The 16,682-nt window shown below is 43.8% G+C and overlaps 1 long non-coding RNA gene across 1 annotated transcript in view; it reads left to right on the top strand.

Moving 5' to 3' along the window:
- Nucleotides 1-16,682, top strand: part of LOC107500315 — a 44,531-nt gene that overhangs the window by 10,329 nt on the left and 17,520 nt on the right. Inside the window, exon 2 of the long non-coding RNA XR_001594501.2 lies at nucleotides 7,692-7,808. This is a non-coding gene — a long non-coding RNA (uncharacterized LOC107500315). The remainder of the gene's footprint in view (nucleotides 1-7,691; nucleotides 7,809-16,682) is intronic.

Here is a 16,682-nt window from a genome sequence, read left to right as displayed (position 1 = left end):
TTTTATGTTAACTTCTATAACAACAGATAGAGAAACTGAGGCTCAAAGAGACGAGTTGGTAATTTCTAATCTCGACTGTTTCTGAGGATCACCAGGGACATTTGTTGAAAATCAGGATCCCTAGATTCCACTGCTGGCTTGGGGTAGGGGCCCTATCATCTAGATCTTTAATAAGTGATCCTCTTGGGAACCAAGGGAGTAGCTGACACGCAGAAAGATGTGATAGGGCCAAGGGTCCCCAGCTCGTGACAGAGTCTGGTGCTCTTCCCAGAATCCCGAGGTGTGCCTCTGGCGGGAGGGTCACTGAAGTCTGGGCTACGTGTGACCAGCATGCCTTGCTTTCCCAGCCCCGGAAGCTAGAAGCTGGCTTTCCTGCTTCCAAGCTGCTGGAATTCCTCTTACCTCTGGGCCTGGCTATTAAGGATGTTCTGGGGAGAGAAGTCTCCTGGGGCACAGCCTGGCTTCTGGAAGGGGAGGTTTGGGAGAGTGAGAGAGGAGTCAGGGAGGGACGGGGAGCTCTACCGTAGGGCGAATAGAACTGAAACCAAATTAAATAGGAGCCAGGTTTGTCCTAGGGCAGGGTGGAGGAGGCAGCACAGATACTTCAGCTGTCACCTCCAAGTCCATCCCAGGCTCCTGACACCCTCCTGGCTCCATGCCTTCCCTTCTCATTAAAACTCGTTCTCAGTACATGATCTGAAACTCATCCACACTAAGTGGGATTGCCTAATATCACCAGTCTAAAACATGACCATATTTACTACTTATCTCTCTGTCTCTCTGTCTCTCTGTCTCTCTCTGTCTCTGTCTCCATCTCTCTCTGTCTCTCTCTCCCTGGTCTTGAGCTTTTAATCTGAGTTGGATTTCTTCAGGTCTTTATTTCTTCACTTATTATTTATGTTTTCCACACTCACTTGGCACAGCCACAACTCGGGTCATGTCCAACTCTCAGCCAACTCTGCCTCCACCCCCACACAGCTGCAGCTGAACGTGGCTGCTGACACCCAGCCTGACTCTGCTCACTTAAAAATTTATGACCTTGAATGTTAAGAAAGCTCTTTGTGTTGCTTTGTAACTAGGCTCTACCTTTCTACTCAGTCACACTCCAGCTCTGCTAGATAACTGTTTCACTCCATTCCCCTAAACTCTAACGCCTCTTTCTCCATCCCACCACACACTGACCCTCCAACCAGCATTTCCCCGCACATATTCAGCCTTTCTACCTGTTGCCAGGTGAGCTGACCATGCACTTGTATATCTGTATTGTGCACTGTATCTCATCTCCCTTCATCTGTTCAAGGACATATCTAACAATCCTCTCTCTTTCCGCAGCATAATTTTTAACCTCTTCTGAATTATTCTAATTGGTATACAAACATGCCATGATTTTCTTCATCTTAAAAAAATCTTCTTGACCCTTTTCTCCTTTGTAGCTCCCCTTTCGTGTCTCCCTGTTTGGGGTAGTTGTTGCTATGTAACAATCCATCCCCAAACCTACTGACTTTCAAATAACAACCATTTCATTATCTCTCCAATTTGGTGGGTTGACAAGGCTCAGCTGGGAAATTATTCTTTTTTATGTGGTATCTGTTGGGACTATAGCCTTCTGGCGGTTCCACTTTGCTAAGATGTCACAAGGCTGGTGGTTGGTGCTGGCTTTGGCTGGAACTCAGTTGGAGCCACTGGGCAGGGGGCCTCCACGTGGCTTGTCCATGTTGCTTGGGCTTCTTGCATCATGGTGGTTGGATTCCAAGAGTACAAAAGTTGCTAGGCCTTCTTAAGGCTTAGACCTGGAACTGGTACAGTGTGGCTTCTGCCACATTCTAGGTTAAAGCCAGTCACAGGAATAGCCTAGATCTAAGGGGAAGGATGACACAAGGACTTGAATACCAGAAGACTAGGTCCTTGGGGATCACTGAGCAACAAACATCCATACTCCCCTCTGCAGCAAAACTCTTGAAAAGAACTGTTCCTCTTCAATCCTTCCAATTCCTTCCTCCCATTTTTTCAAAACTCATTCCAATTAGGTGTTTACTCCCACTGATCCACAGATGCTCCTTTTGTCAGGGCCACCAATGGCTTCCTCATGGCAAAATCCATGATCAACTCTCAGTCCTTGTCTGTCTTGTGGCTTGGCGAAGATGACTACTTCCTTCTTCAGTTGAATTCCAAGGCACCGTGTACTGCTACTTGTCCCCCTACCTCACTGGTCTCTCCTCATTCTTCTTCACTGATTCTCTTTTCTCTCCAACCTCTTAATGTTGGGGTGACCTGGAACTCAGTCCTTGAACCTCTTTTCTTTCCCATCCATCTCACTCTCTTGGTATTCTCACTCACTCTCATTGCTTTAAATACTATTTATATGTAAATGACTTCACATTTATAGGTCTAGCCTAGACCTCTCCTGAATTCTGACTAATATCTGATTGCCTACTTGACATCTCCACTGCACATCCAAACTTCAAAAGTAGACTCCTGATTGTCTACCACCCAGAATCTTGACTCAATCCCAGATTTCCCCATTTAGGTTGATGACAACTCTTTTCTTGTAGTTACTCTGGCCAAAAACCCAAGCATCAAACTTGGTTCCTTCTCTTTCTCTCATAACCCGTATCCAAACCGCCATGAAATCCCGTTGGATCTACCTTCGGAATATATCCAGACTCCAACCACCTTTCATCACTTAATCTGCCAACCACCTCCTTGGTCTGAGTCACCATTAACTGGATGACTTCTCTTTGCTCTTTCTACTTCTATCCTAACCTCCCATGGCCTACTGATTTATAACAGAGTGACCAGAGGGATGCTTTTAAAACCTAAGCCTGATCACACCCCTCCTCTGTTCAATACCCTCCTATGGTTCCCATGTCACTCAGCATAAAAGCCAAAGTCTTTATCACCTGCAAGGCCCTTTGTGACCTGGCTACCCTGTACCTCTGATCCCCTTCTAATCTCCCTTTCACTCACTCTGCTCCAGCTGCCGGGCCTCTCATATTACTCCTTAGACACAGCAGGCTCACTCTGACCCAAAGCCTTTGAGCTGGCCCTTTCTCTACCTGGGATGCTCACCCCCTAGATCTCTGCAGGGCTTCCTCCCTCACCTCCTTCAAGTCTTTGCTCAGAGATCACCTTCTCCATGATCTTTCCCTTTAAAATTCCATCTCACCCCTGCCTCTCTGGCTTTTCTAATCTCCTTCTCCCTACTCTTCTCTCTTACCAATAGCTCTTAACCTCTAACATACTCTGTAATTTACTCATTTATTATGTTTATTGTTTATTTTCTGTCTTGTGCTGCTAAAATGTAAGGTTCACCAGGGGAAAAAATCTTTGTCTCTTGTTTATTAATGTATTCTAATACCTAGAGCAGAGCAAGGTACAAAGAGAGTGCTAAATTTTTATTTTTTAATTTTACTATAAGTATCTTGAATCTGTTTAAGTATCTCAAATCCCTTGTGACACAAGGCAAGTATAGAAAAACTTACTCTTGCATTTATCCATCCATCCATCCATCCATCCATCCATCCTTCCATCCATCCATCCATCATCTAGCCAATAAACTGTCCATGCATTCATCCATATCCATTTATCTCTTTATTGCCATCCATTCATGTCTATTTGTCTGTCAAACCATTTGTCCCACCTAACAGACATCCAAATGATCCTTCAACAAACATTTCTGAAGAATTTACAAGAACCATGCTGGGCTCTATAGTCAAATTCGCGATGACAAGACTCTGACTGCTGAGGGAGTTGTAATTGGATAAATAACTGTTCCAGGATGTTTGCATAAGGGAAAAAGCCAAAGTCCCCAAAACAGGGCCTCGAGTCTTAGTGTAGGGAACTATACCATAAGTGACTGGTGAGTTGGTCAGGTGGAGGTGGGGAGGGAGATAGAGAAGTTGCTCTTGAGAAATCAGATAGTAGCACTCACCTGACAGAATTAGCTAAAGCATGTGGGAAGTACACTGTACCAGGTTTCTTAACCTCAGCTGCACACTCTATTCCCCCTGGAAGCTGACACCAGACTTCTCGGAACAATGAAGTCTGAAGCTCTTGGGGTGGGCCTGGACATTGTTTTTAAGAAGCTTGCAGTGGAGTCTAATGTGCAGTCAGGCTTGTGTACCACCAGGGCTACAGCAGTTTAATCAATGCCCCATATCTATTTAATTGATCTTGAATATTGCAGCTAGAGAAAAGTAGATTTAATTAGAGGAAGGGGGAGAGAGAGAGAGAGAGAGAGAGCGAGCACCCGCGCGCATGGACGTGGGGGCGGAGGCAAAGAGAGAGAGAGAGAGAGAAGAAATGGCAAGGAAACATCTGTGAAAGTGCAAGAGAACTGGCCAGAGATTGTATTCCTGACTGCCGACTGAGCAATGGAAGAGCAGGCTGGGCAGGGGCTCTCCTCCTTCCAGGGGGAGAGGGGTGTCTTGGTGGGAACAAGAGAATTGAACCCAGTTTCCCACCTCACTGTCCTATTGTGATGGAATGCCAGTTCAGGTCCTCTGAGAGGCAGACCCCAAGACAATAGACATGGGAGGGGGTTAGAGGGGAAGCTCCTTGTAAGGAATAAAGAGGAGAAAGGAACAGAAGCAGACGACAGAGCTCAGATGGACAGAGCTCAGATCGCAGTGCAGGTCAGACAACTGTGAAAGGAGAGAGGCTAGGAATAGGTTCGGGTAGAAGAAATCTCAGACTGTGGTTCAGTGTTGAGAAGGACTTGGCCGGGCTGATGGGAAACCCCAGTGAAAAGACTGGCTGTTGGAGGAAGCCCCATTGGGAGGGAAGGACCAGCTCTGGCATCTCCCCTGCCTCCCTTGTGCAGCCTTTGTCTAGGAGTAGCCTGGGCAGCCGCTGAAGGCTGTCAGCCAACTACAATGTATCCGGGAGGGAATCTGAAAGGGGCAGCTCCATGGCCGCTGTAGACACTTATAAAATATCATAAATATCTTTTTATGCAACCAATATTTATTGAGCTTATATTAAACATAAGGCTCTGTGGATTTAATAGTTTTAAATATTGTGGATATAACATGAACAAGATGTTCACTGCCCTCCGGGAGCTTTTACAAAGCAGCTGGCGAACAGACATTACATGATGTATTAGCCATAGTTAAGGGATGTTAGGAGAATCTACAATAGGTAGGGTGACCATATGATATGCCATCTAAACCTGGACCCTTTTGAGAGTGAGAATTTACTATTAGTAATTATGCCTAGACAATTGGCACAAACTGGGATTTGTAGTGGACCTGAAATAGAGAACTAACATCTAGTCCGGGGAATCAGGGAAGAACTCCTTGAGAAAGGGACATTGGAGCTGGGACCTGAAGGATGTGTAGGATTTGACCAGTTAGTTACTTAGACCCTCATTAAATGTTATGAGAGTCTGGCGACCCCTCCTGAGGGCTGTTACCCAGATTGTTGGTTGGTCATTTGATAGTTGATTTCTCAATGACTTAGGGACTTCCATCCTGGGGATGTCACTATCGTCTGAAAGAGCCCTGCCTGGGATTCTTTTGATGGCAATGAAGGAAATTGCAGGGCACCTAGAGAGAGTCTGTCAGTGGCTTTTCCTCTGTCCTTTATTATGTCATTCTGGACAGAAAATAAGTGAATCTGGTAACATCCTCATTTAACTCACTGTTAACTTTTTTTGAGACATCTAAAACCGGACCTGCTTTCCCCTATTTTAAAATTGTTGTTAATATACATAACAGAAAATTACTATTTTAACCTTTTAAGTGTACCGTTCAGGGGAATTAAGTACATTCACGTGGTTGTGCAGCCATCACCACCATCCATCTTCAGAACCTTTCATCTTCCTAAACTGAAACTCTATACCCATTAAACACAGACTCCCCATTCCTCCTCCCCCAGGGCCTGGCAACCACCATCCTACTTTCTGTCTCTATGAATCTGACTGCTCTAGGCACCTCATATAAGTGGGACCATACAGTATTTATCTCTTTATGACTGTCTTATTTCACTTAGCATAACTAACATCTTCAAGATTCATGTTGTAGAATGTGTCAAGATTTCCTATTCTTTTTAGGCTGAATAATATTCAATTGTGTGAATTTACCACATTTTGTTTATCCATTCATCCACTGATGGACATTAGGGTCATTTTTACCTTATGGCCATTGTGAATAATGTTGCTATGAACATGTATGTACAAATACCTCTTTGAGATCCTGCTTTCAATTCATTTGCCTATATACCCAGAAGTGGAATTGCTGGATCATGTGGTAATTCTATGTTTAACTTTTGGAGGAATGGTCATACCATTTTCCAAAGCATCTGTACCATTTCACATTCCCACCAACCACGCACAAGAATTCACATTTCTCCATATCCTCGCCAACATTTATTTTCTTCTGTAACCTTTCATAGGAACTTTAAAAAATTATGCTCTGAGATAACTGTAGATTCACATGCAGTCCTAAGAAACACTATGGAGAGGTCTCGTATATTCCCCACCCCCAGTGATAACATCTCATAACTATAGCACAATATCACAGCCAGGATATGGGCACGGATGGAGTCCACTGACCTGATACAGGTGTCGCCAGTTTAACCTGCACTCATTTTTGCGTGTGAATGTGTATTTTTTGCAATTTTATCCCATGTGTAGATTAATAACCACAGTCTAGATGCCAAACAGTTCCAATCACAAGGATCAACAATAAGGATTTAAAAAAAAAAATCTTTATTTTGGAAAAATTAAAATCATACAAAAATAGAGAACGTATTGTAATAAACGCACATGTACCATCATCCAACCTCAACGACTCTCAGTTAATGGCTAATTTTGTTTCCTCTATAACCTCAGCCACTCCTACATTATTATGCAATAAATCTCAGCTTTCTTAGCATCTCATCTGCAAGTACATAAACTCTAAGGACAAAGTTTTCATTTTTAGGAAGAACCAAAGCACTATTATCATGCTCTAGCCCCTGCCCCCAGCCAACGGTGATCACAAAGAAGCTTCACTGGGTATTTTCAGATATCATAGGTTTCTTTTCATCATCAATGACAAGCAAGCTACTTCTTAGAAGGGGTCAACCTCAACCATAGCTGAAGTGCTGCAGGATAATAGACAAGAGTAACAAGTTCTTTTTCTCCCACAACCCATAACCAGTCCATCAGAAAATCCCATTGCTCTACCTTCAAAATAGCAGTAGCACCCAACCACATGTCACCGTCTCACTCACAAGACTTTTGTGCCAGCCTTCAACATCTCTCACCTGAGTGATGCATAGCCTTCACCCTGCTCTCTCTGCCTCCATCTCTGCCCCGTTTACTGCCTGGTGTCTGCACTGAGCCAGACAGATCCTGTCAAAACATAAGCCAGAGCATGCCCATCCTCTGCTTGGCACCCTCCCAGGCCTTCTCATATTATTCAAAAGCTTAGACAATCAGCCAGGCAGGCACTCCTGTTACCTTCTGATTTCACCCACTCCGTGTTCAATCAGCGGCAGCCATAAAGGCTGGCTGCTGTTGCATAGACATTCCAGGATCACTCGAAGCATGGGATCTTCACCAGTGCTCTTCCCTCTGCCTGGAACACTCTTCTCCAGACGTCCACTGACCTGATCTCCTTCCGGTCTCTGCTCAGATGTCACTGTGTGAGTATCTCCTGTTTGCATGCCTGGATATACTCAACGCCTATTTCCACCCTATCTTCCAGGTGCTGACTGTCGGGACTAAATCAAGTCTGCTTCTGTTGGACTTGGCTGAGGAGGGCACCCTAACTGAGACAGGAGAGGAGTGAGGTCTGGCGTTTATTCCCCGGCTCCCACCCCAGGTGACCGTTGCAGGCTGGAGAGCCAGCCGCCTCTCCTTTCCATGCAGCTTCTCACTCTGTCTCCTCTCCTTCCAGCCTCAGGGCAAGCGCCCACTCCTCTATCCCTGTAGTCTCCCTTCATTCTGCACATTTTCCTAATTCTCCTTCAGTGACCCATTTTGATGTGCCAATCGTATCCTGCTGGGATGCCGACTGATGGGTAATCTCAGTGAGCTTGTCCCTGGCCACCCAATCTAAAGCTGCACCCTCCCCCATGCCCACATCCTCTCTGTATTTTCTACTTTCATTCCTCAGGATTTCTCACCATCTAACATGGTAAATCTTGTACTTACTTACATTGTTTATTATCTCTCTCCCTCAGCGGGGACAGCTATGTCTCATTGCGTAGGCTGTGCACTGTATGGTTCTAAAGGCCACTATTTACATAGATTACAATGCGATAGGGCAACACCGCCTCCTGGAGTTGTGCAACAGAATGGCCCTGGCTCCCACTGCAATATAAGCTCTGCCATTTTCTTTTTCTTGCTATTATATCTTAAGTGCTTAAAACAGTGCTTGGCACATAGTAGTTCTCACAAAATTGTCTTCAGTGATTTATTCCCTTTTACTTCCCATGAAAAGTATAAGTAATACGGTGGTGTCAGGAGGTCTTAGTGAGTTTCCCGAGGGTTTCCCATAATACTCCACTCTGCAACTGTAGGCCCTGAGAATAGGAACCACGCCCATCTTGGTTTCTTTACCTACAGCACTACCTGCTGTGTGTGCTCTCTGTGCACTTCCAGTTTACCTGAGAATTGCCCTTGGCCAAATGGGAGCCCCCTTGCTTGGGATGTCCTGCCTTCCATACCTGTGATGGTCTGTGGTACAAAATCCTGCCCCCTTGCTTCAGTGGTGCACCCCTGTGAGCTTCCCTTAGGGCGTGCATCCTTACTTAGCTCCCACTCCACACATGCATAGCGTCCCGACTCCAGCTACCCTTCCTGGGACCCTGCCCTAAGACACTTGTGCACCCTCCACACCTGACATACCATCTAGCACACAGCAGGTGCCTGGCAGATATTTTGAGTGAATGAATAAAGCGATTTGGGGTGGCTTTCCAGCTCTGCCAACTACTAGCTGTGTAACCTTGGCTAAGTTGGTCCTGATCCTGAGCCTCAGTTTCCTAAGAAGTCAGATGGGGATAATCCTGCTCGCAAAGTTCATCTTGTTTACCAGTTAGGAGCCTTTAGAATAAACCAGGCAGAGGCAAGGAACTTTCACTGTCCTTATTTTTCTGAATTTTTCCGATAACTTTGAGAGATGGGTACAGCAAACTCCCTCGCCTTGCCCTGCTCTCGTCTTTCATTCCCCTCTGAATGTTAAAGCTTGTCTTGCCAGCTCACTTGTTAGCTCCTGGTGGGGTGGTTTTCTGTTTGATGGCCCTTTTTCCCCAGGGGACAGGGCTCAGAGGCTCTCTGTGGATGCTCTTTGCTTGATTGAAAGTGCTTTGAGAAACAGAAGGAATTTGGGGAAAGACAGCGATTAGAATGAACAGTTAGATAGGAATGCCACCTGCGAACAGTGCAGAGGCCGGACTGGCTTCCTTTGAGTCTGCTGGGCTGGGGTTAATTAGCTTTTGGATTTCTTAGCTGTGGGGTGTCTGTTTAATCATCTGACACTTGGCCCCAGCTCAGCCCTGGTGAGAGAGAGGCCTCTAGAAGCATAAGCTGATGGGAGGCCAGTCTTGGAGAGGGAGAACCTCTAAGAGCTGAACTGTGCTTCAGCAATGAGACTGCCCACCTGCTCTCCCTATTTAAGAAAACTGAGACCTGCAGGAGTTGGGACTGACCCTCAGCATGCAGAAGAACTGGGATTAAAGCTCAGGTTTCCTGTGTTACGTTTTGGAGCTTTGTCCATTTCAGAATCCCTTTATCCGGTCAACAAATACTTCCCTAGCACCTCCTCAGGCTGGGATTTTATGGATGATTAAACCAGAGCTAGTCCCTCCCCTCCTGATGCTTTCACCATAGAGGAGGCCACCACCAATCAACATTCCAGCAAGCCAATAAATTGATAATGGCAAACAGTGAAAAGGGCCATGAAGGAGACAAATATGGATGGGACTATCATGAATCGCCTTATACAGGGGCATTGGGAAGAACTCTCTGAGAGGTTCACTTAATTTCCCTAAAATAACAAGAAGTTTTTCATTATAGAATGGCGGCTAACAAAGATGAAATAATAGCATGAAAATATAATTTTGCAACCCCCAAAAGATTAATGGATCCAGTCTTTGAGTGTCGGTGCCGCAAATGTTGCAAAAAGGCAGGCTAGCAACATTGCCTTGAAATGGCCAGAAAATTGTACCTAAATCCAATCAAGCTCCTAGCCCAGCACTATCCAATGAAATGTACACACATGCAAGTCACACGAGTTACATATATAATTTTAAATTTTCTAGAAAGTCCATTGAAAAAAGTTTATTTAACCCAGCATATCTAAAATATTATCATTTTGCTATATAAACAATATAAAAATGATCAATGAAATAGTTTCCATTCTTTTTTTTGAACTCTGGTATGCATTTGATATGTGTGGCACACCTCAATCGGGATGAGCCGCATTTCGAGTGCTCAGTAGCCACACATGGCTAGCAGCTACTGTTTTGGGAAGCATAGCTATAGATTAACCATCAGTTTCTAGGAAATTGAGAGGACAGAGGAACTTGTGAAACAACACCACGCCGATGTAACCAATCAGCAGAATCCGGAAACTCTGATTTTCTGGAAAACTATAAGAAAAGCAATCCAGCCTTCATTTAAAAAAAAAAAAAATGCATTGTAAGGATGACAGTAATGAAAAGGGAACCTAGAAATTACATATCAACCAGTCACAATATGTGAAACTTGTTTGACTCCGGTTGAAACAAACAATCTGTAAAACATTGTACGGTGTTTATAAAGTAATTAGAAATCTGAACATTGGATATTTGATGCTATTAAAGAGTTAGTTGCTCTAGGTGTGATAATGGTATTGTGATTATTTGTTTTTAAAGAGTCGTTATCTTTTAGAAGAGACATGCTGAAATATTTATGAGAACATATTGAAATATTATGAAGCCTGGAATTTGCTTCAGAGTAATTTGGGAGAAAGGAGAATAATGAGGGTGGAGCAAAATGAAACGAGATCGATAATGGATGATGTTAGGTGATAAATGCGAGCGTTTTATTATACTATTTACTTTTGTTGATGTTTGAACATTTTTCTTAGTAAAAAATGGTTTAATGAGATTGGGATGATATTGGAAAGGGAAATGAGTAGTGGAGGCCATAAAACAAAAGAGTCCGTGAAGGTAGGAGTGTCTGCCTTATTGATTAGTATTTCATAGCGTCTCACACAGACATGACACGGGATAGGTATGTAGTATATTTCCCCCCTTTGTTTGCAGTTATTTTTATCTGTGGGTTCTTCGGGTATATCTCACCAAAGATGTACAGTCAAATTACTCTGTTTTTAAGAAATAATTCTTTTCCGTGTTGTTATACCACCAACTTATTTTAAGGTTTATTTGGTTTGTTTTATCTTTTACTTCTGTGATTTTTAAAAAAACTTTAATTTGTCTAATAATAGTGTAGACTTTTTCAATGTTTTAAGTCAAAACTACAAAATAAAATTACATAATTAATTACTTAATGCAAATCCTTATAAGACAAACCCAGAGTGCTAAGAGAGCCCAGAATCCTCTTGGTGGCTCAGTGAGCTCAGAGAAGGCCCTGAGTTAGGCAAAGCTGGGGAAGGGGGCGTGGCAACCAGTACATCTGTATTAGAGAGTTGGTTGGGTGATTCGTGTTCCTGAGGGACCCATACTTGGTAGTTTTAGCCTGAGGGCCCCCAGAGTTCGTGTTTAAGGTGGTGTTCCCCGAACACTTAACTTCCACCTCTCCCCAGCTTACGTATCGCCATCTATGATATCATCAAAGCAAGGGCTTTTGATTTGGACCACAGCTCAGCCTTGTTATTCAGAGGGTAGAGGTCTGGGTCTTTCTCCTGTATTAAGTCCTCCTGGCTCTACTCTGAGGCAGGCTGATAGAAATGCCTAGAGGGGCTAGGCCAGGTATAGAACAATATGGAGCACTGGGGACAGGGGGGAACATGAGGAGTTCTGCTGTTAGGGTCTAGTGATTGTCACGATGTCAGAATGGAAGCTCAAGATTGCCAGATCACATGATTTTTCATGAAAACTTGAAAATTAAGAATTTTATGTAAGGTGTTCCCATTTTTAAAATACTCTGAAGACTAAATAAAATATACTTAAGGGATGAATTCCATAGATATATTCATCAGTTTGATGCCACCAGTTTGAAAACCTTGGTCTTCCATCTACATCATGTGCTTCCCTCTCTGTGTGGTCATTGACTACCTGTTTGTTTGCCTCTCCCATAAGATCCTGAACTTTGAAAGAGCCTTTTGTTTATAGCTGAATCGCACATGCCTAGCTCAGTGTCTGGTGTACAGTAGAGCTCAATATAAGCACGGATAGATAGGGTAGATGGATGGATGGATAGATGAGAAGATCATACAGTTCGTGGCAGGAGACAGTCCATAGATATGAATCAGTACCATACTAGGCAGAGAGAGGGAGAGAAGGAAGAGAGGAAACTTTGTTTCTTTGCTTGAGTGATAATACCTAGCTCTCATGTTGGGTTCCACAAAGCTCAGACCATTCCCTTTGTGGAGTTGCCAGATTATTTTTGAAATAGTGCTTTCAGAGCACTCACTCCACTCAGGGTGAAGGACCTGTGTTTCTGGGTCCACAAAGCTTACTATCTTTGGTTACTCAAAGTTAGGGGTCTGAGGGCTGTGGCCTCCCATGCTTTCTTGCTTTCTTTTTCTGCCTGGTCTCTGAGCACCTTCGTACCCTCAGTCCAGTAGGGAAGCAGTCTGGTTGGCCCTCCTCAAGTCTCAGCTCAGTGTGTGGGGGTCAATGCCGATGGACCAGGATGGGGCAGGGAGGTGGGGCTTCCCTTGGTCTGTCCTGCTTTGCTTCCTGCTGGCTTCCTTTGAGGAGCTTCTTCTTCCCCTGCTCTACCGCCCACTTAGCTGTAAGGACACAAAAAGGCTCATCAGTTGCTATAACAACATCCACCACCTTCCTCTGCACTTAGCCAAGCTGTTTTTTTACCTCTCAGATAATAGATCTCCCTGCAGAGTGACCAGTTCCCCTTGAACTGGAAGATCACTGGCCCAACCCTTGACCTCAGAGTTTGCTTTGAGCAATTATTATTATTGCCATTGGTAGTGGCATTGTTGTCATTGTTGTGTTAAGCTGCCATTTATTGAGTGCTCACTGTGTACCATATCATAACTAAGCCTTTAAAAGCACTTCCTCATTTAATTATTACAGTGACACTTTGAGGTAAGAATATTGTTCCTAATTTACGCTAAAGAAAAAGCTGGTATGGTGAGCCCATGTTATAAACCAGGTCTGAATAGCGATGGTGATGATGATGATGATGATGATGATGGTGGTGGTGGTAATAACATACTGATTTGGGGTTGTTTTCAGATTTGGCTAGTGAGGAGATAATAGAAATTTAAGGAGGAACAAGGTGATTTCAGGGAGTCATATGCTCCTGACATGTGATGAAGAGGGAAAAAAAAAGACAGGGAAGGAAATAGGAATGGTTATGGAAGGGTGTTGAAATTTAGATTGTTTCTAGAGGAGGCCTCACAGAAAAACTAGTTTACAAGAGCAGAGACTCTGGAACCAGACTGCCTAAGTTTGATCCTGACTCTGCCAGGTGCTAGTTGTGTGGGCAGGTTATCTTCTTTGTGCCTCAGTTTTCTCATTGGTAAAATGGAGATAATAATAGGACATTGAAAAGTGCTTGTCATGTAACAAGCACTTGTCTTGGTTACCTCAGAGGCAGACCCTGAGACATGGATACCAGCATAAGTAGTTTATTTGAGGCAGATCTGAGGCAGGGAATAAGGAATGAGGCAGGAAAGGAAGACAGACAAAAAAAAGTATGCTTTATTAATTAAGTTACCACTACAGGTAACTGAAGGCAAAGCCTGATGGGAGCCAGTGTAGGTGCACACCTCAGAGTTACACCATCTGAAGGGCGACGGAGGTGAGATATGTATTTGCCAAATCCTATCAGCCATAGGTTGAGGGTTGCTTCTGGGTGGGTGTGAATTCTCTAGTACTTCTATCCTACTCTTTGGGCCCTGCAAAGTTGTTCCAGAACTTGGAGAAAGCCTCTGGCCAGATGATATAAGTACTGGCAGTGGGAAGCTGGGCTGGGCATGTATTAAAGCCACTGATAGTATCTGCTACAAAGCTAATAAATACTTATTGAATAAATGAACAAAGGAAAGGAAACTGTGTTAGCAAAACAACTCCCTAAAGATGTCTAGAACCCAGTTCCAAGAACTTGTGAATATGTTATATTACATGGCAAAGAGACTTCGCAAGCGTAATTAAATTTACAGATCTCAAAGTAAAGAGATTGTCCTGGATTTTCCTGGTAAACCTAATCTAATGAGTGGGGTCTTCACTGTGTCAGACCTTGTTCTGGGCACTTAAATAGCCCTAAGCCCACCCAGCTCTTGAAGAGCACCTGTTCTCATGAAGGAGAAAGACATGTGAGTAGCTACAACATGGTGTGCCCAGGTTATAAACCAGGTCTGAACAGCGATGGTGGTGGTCGCGATGATGATGTTGGTGATAATGCACTGTATTGGGGTTTTCAGATTTGGCTAGTGAGGAGATAATAGAAATCCAAGGAGGAACAAGTTGACATTATATGCTCCTGATATGTGATGAAGAGAAAAAAATAAAAAGATAGGGAAAGAAATAGGAATGGTCAAGGAAGGGTGTTGAAATTCAGATTGTTTCTAGAGGAGGCATCACATAGAAGGTCCATCTAAACAAAGTCCTGAAAGAAGTGATAGAGCAAACTGTGAAGATACCTGGGGAGGGGTTCCCCAAGCAGAAGCAACAGCCAGTACAAAGGCCCAAGAAGGAAGAGTGCCTGGAATGTTCCAGAAACAGCAAGAAATCCAGTGTAGCTGGAACAAAGTGAGCAAGGGGGAAAGCGTGGGGGTTGAGGCATGTTCACGTAGGGCCTTATTGGACATTGAGGACTTCAGTCTTTACTCTGAGTATGATGGAGAGCCAGTGGAGGGCTTTGAGCAGAGGAGCAGCATTGGAAGCTTTAGCAGGAACCTCTGGCTGCTTTGTTAAGGATAACCTGTGAAAAGGAAGCAATAATGAAAGCAAGAAAACTTGTTAGGTGGTTACTGCAGTAATCCAGGTGAGAAGCAATTATGGCTTGAACCGGATGGTAGTGGTGAGAAGTGGTTGGATCTGGAATTGATGTGGGATGAACCCAGCAATAGGTTGTTAGGTAAACAAATTAAGATGTAAGGTACAATGTCTTGGATCACATTTCCCCAGAAGCAGACCATGAGACAAAGGTGAAGATGTAAATAGTTTATCCCAGGAAGCATTAGTAGAGGAGAGGGAAGTGGGATGGGGAAGAGAGAGAAGCCAATAAAGTGTGTGCTGTCGAGCAGATAACTTTCTCAGCAACTGAGGCTCAGTCCTGGGGAGCTCTGGGAAACAGTGTCAAATGTGCCTCAGTGATCCCAGTAGGGAGGCAAGAGGACTAGTGCTTTAAATACCGACTAGTCATTGGTTGAGGTCAGCTCCTGGAGGCAGGCATTAACTTCCTGGCACTGCAGCCTGCCCCAGTGCAGTCTGAGAGGACTCCTGCAATCAGAAGAAACCTGCAGGCAAAGAAATGCAGGTGCTTGGAGTTGGAAGCTGTGTGCACACAGTGTGCATGAAAATGGCAAGTATACTGTGTTATACTGTGTTTATGGTATAGTGTCATTTCTGTTTTTAAAAGGAACTTATCTTTATGTATGTCTGTAAAATGGCACTGAAAAGATAGATAAGATATGGGTGCCATTGGTGGCCTCTGGGGAGAACAACTGGGATATTTAGAATCAAGATAATAGAGACACTTACTCTTTACCATGTAAGTGTCTTTACACATAATTTTTTACTGTGTGACTATTGATGTATAAAACTTTTGAAAAAATAATGATGGGAATCTCGCTTTCGTCCATGAAAGAGCGATCCTAGAAAGAAGGGAAACATACCAGTGAAGCTTTATGTTCACCCTGACAGTCAGCCTTGAGGCACTTTGCAGATCACTATGTGGGATGGTGGCAGAGAATGGAGTTTGAATTTGCTGAAGCAGTTGACAACTGTAGGACCGAGTACCAGAGAGAGAGAGTTATGTAGGGGAGTTTGATAGGGGGAGAAGTCTGTGTAGGGAGGTCCTTGGCAAAGGGCTAGAGCATACATATATATGAAGAGTCTCCATGAGGCCCAGCAGAGAGCAAATGCTTTGACTAAATGCTATATAGAGACACTGGTGGTCACATGATGGAGTTCCATCCCAGGTAGAGTGGACAGACCTCACTGAATACCTTGGACATTCAGCTGAGATCTCAGAAAGGCCATACTTTAGGTGCAAGGATCAAGTGTCAGGGCCACATGCTAGTACAAGGACAAAACCAAAAACGACTAGTCATAATAAAGAACAAAACCAAACCTGACAGGATCAAGAGGACACACCAATAATTTAATCAGAACAAAACTCAATGCTCTTTAAAGGAAAAATACCTAATCTGAAATTCTTACAATATTATAAACAATGTGCATAATACAATAAAAAAATCACTGGATATTCAAACAATCAGGAAAGTATGATCCATAATCAAGATAAAAAAGCATTTGAGAGACACAGATGTCCCAAAATGATCCAGATTTTGGATTTAGCAGATAAAGACCTTAAAGAAGAGATGATAAATGTGTTC

This window comes from Rousettus aegyptiacus, unplaced genomic scaffold, assembly GCF_014176215.1.
Source record: "Rousettus aegyptiacus isolate mRouAeg1 unplaced genomic scaffold, mRouAeg1.p scaffold_m13_p_4, whole genome shotgun sequence".
Taxonomy (NCBI): domain Eukaryota; kingdom Metazoa; phylum Chordata; class Mammalia; order Chiroptera; family Pteropodidae; genus Rousettus; species Rousettus aegyptiacus.
Note: the sequence above shows the minus strand (reverse complement) of the source record. Positions and strands in the feature narration are given on the sequence as shown.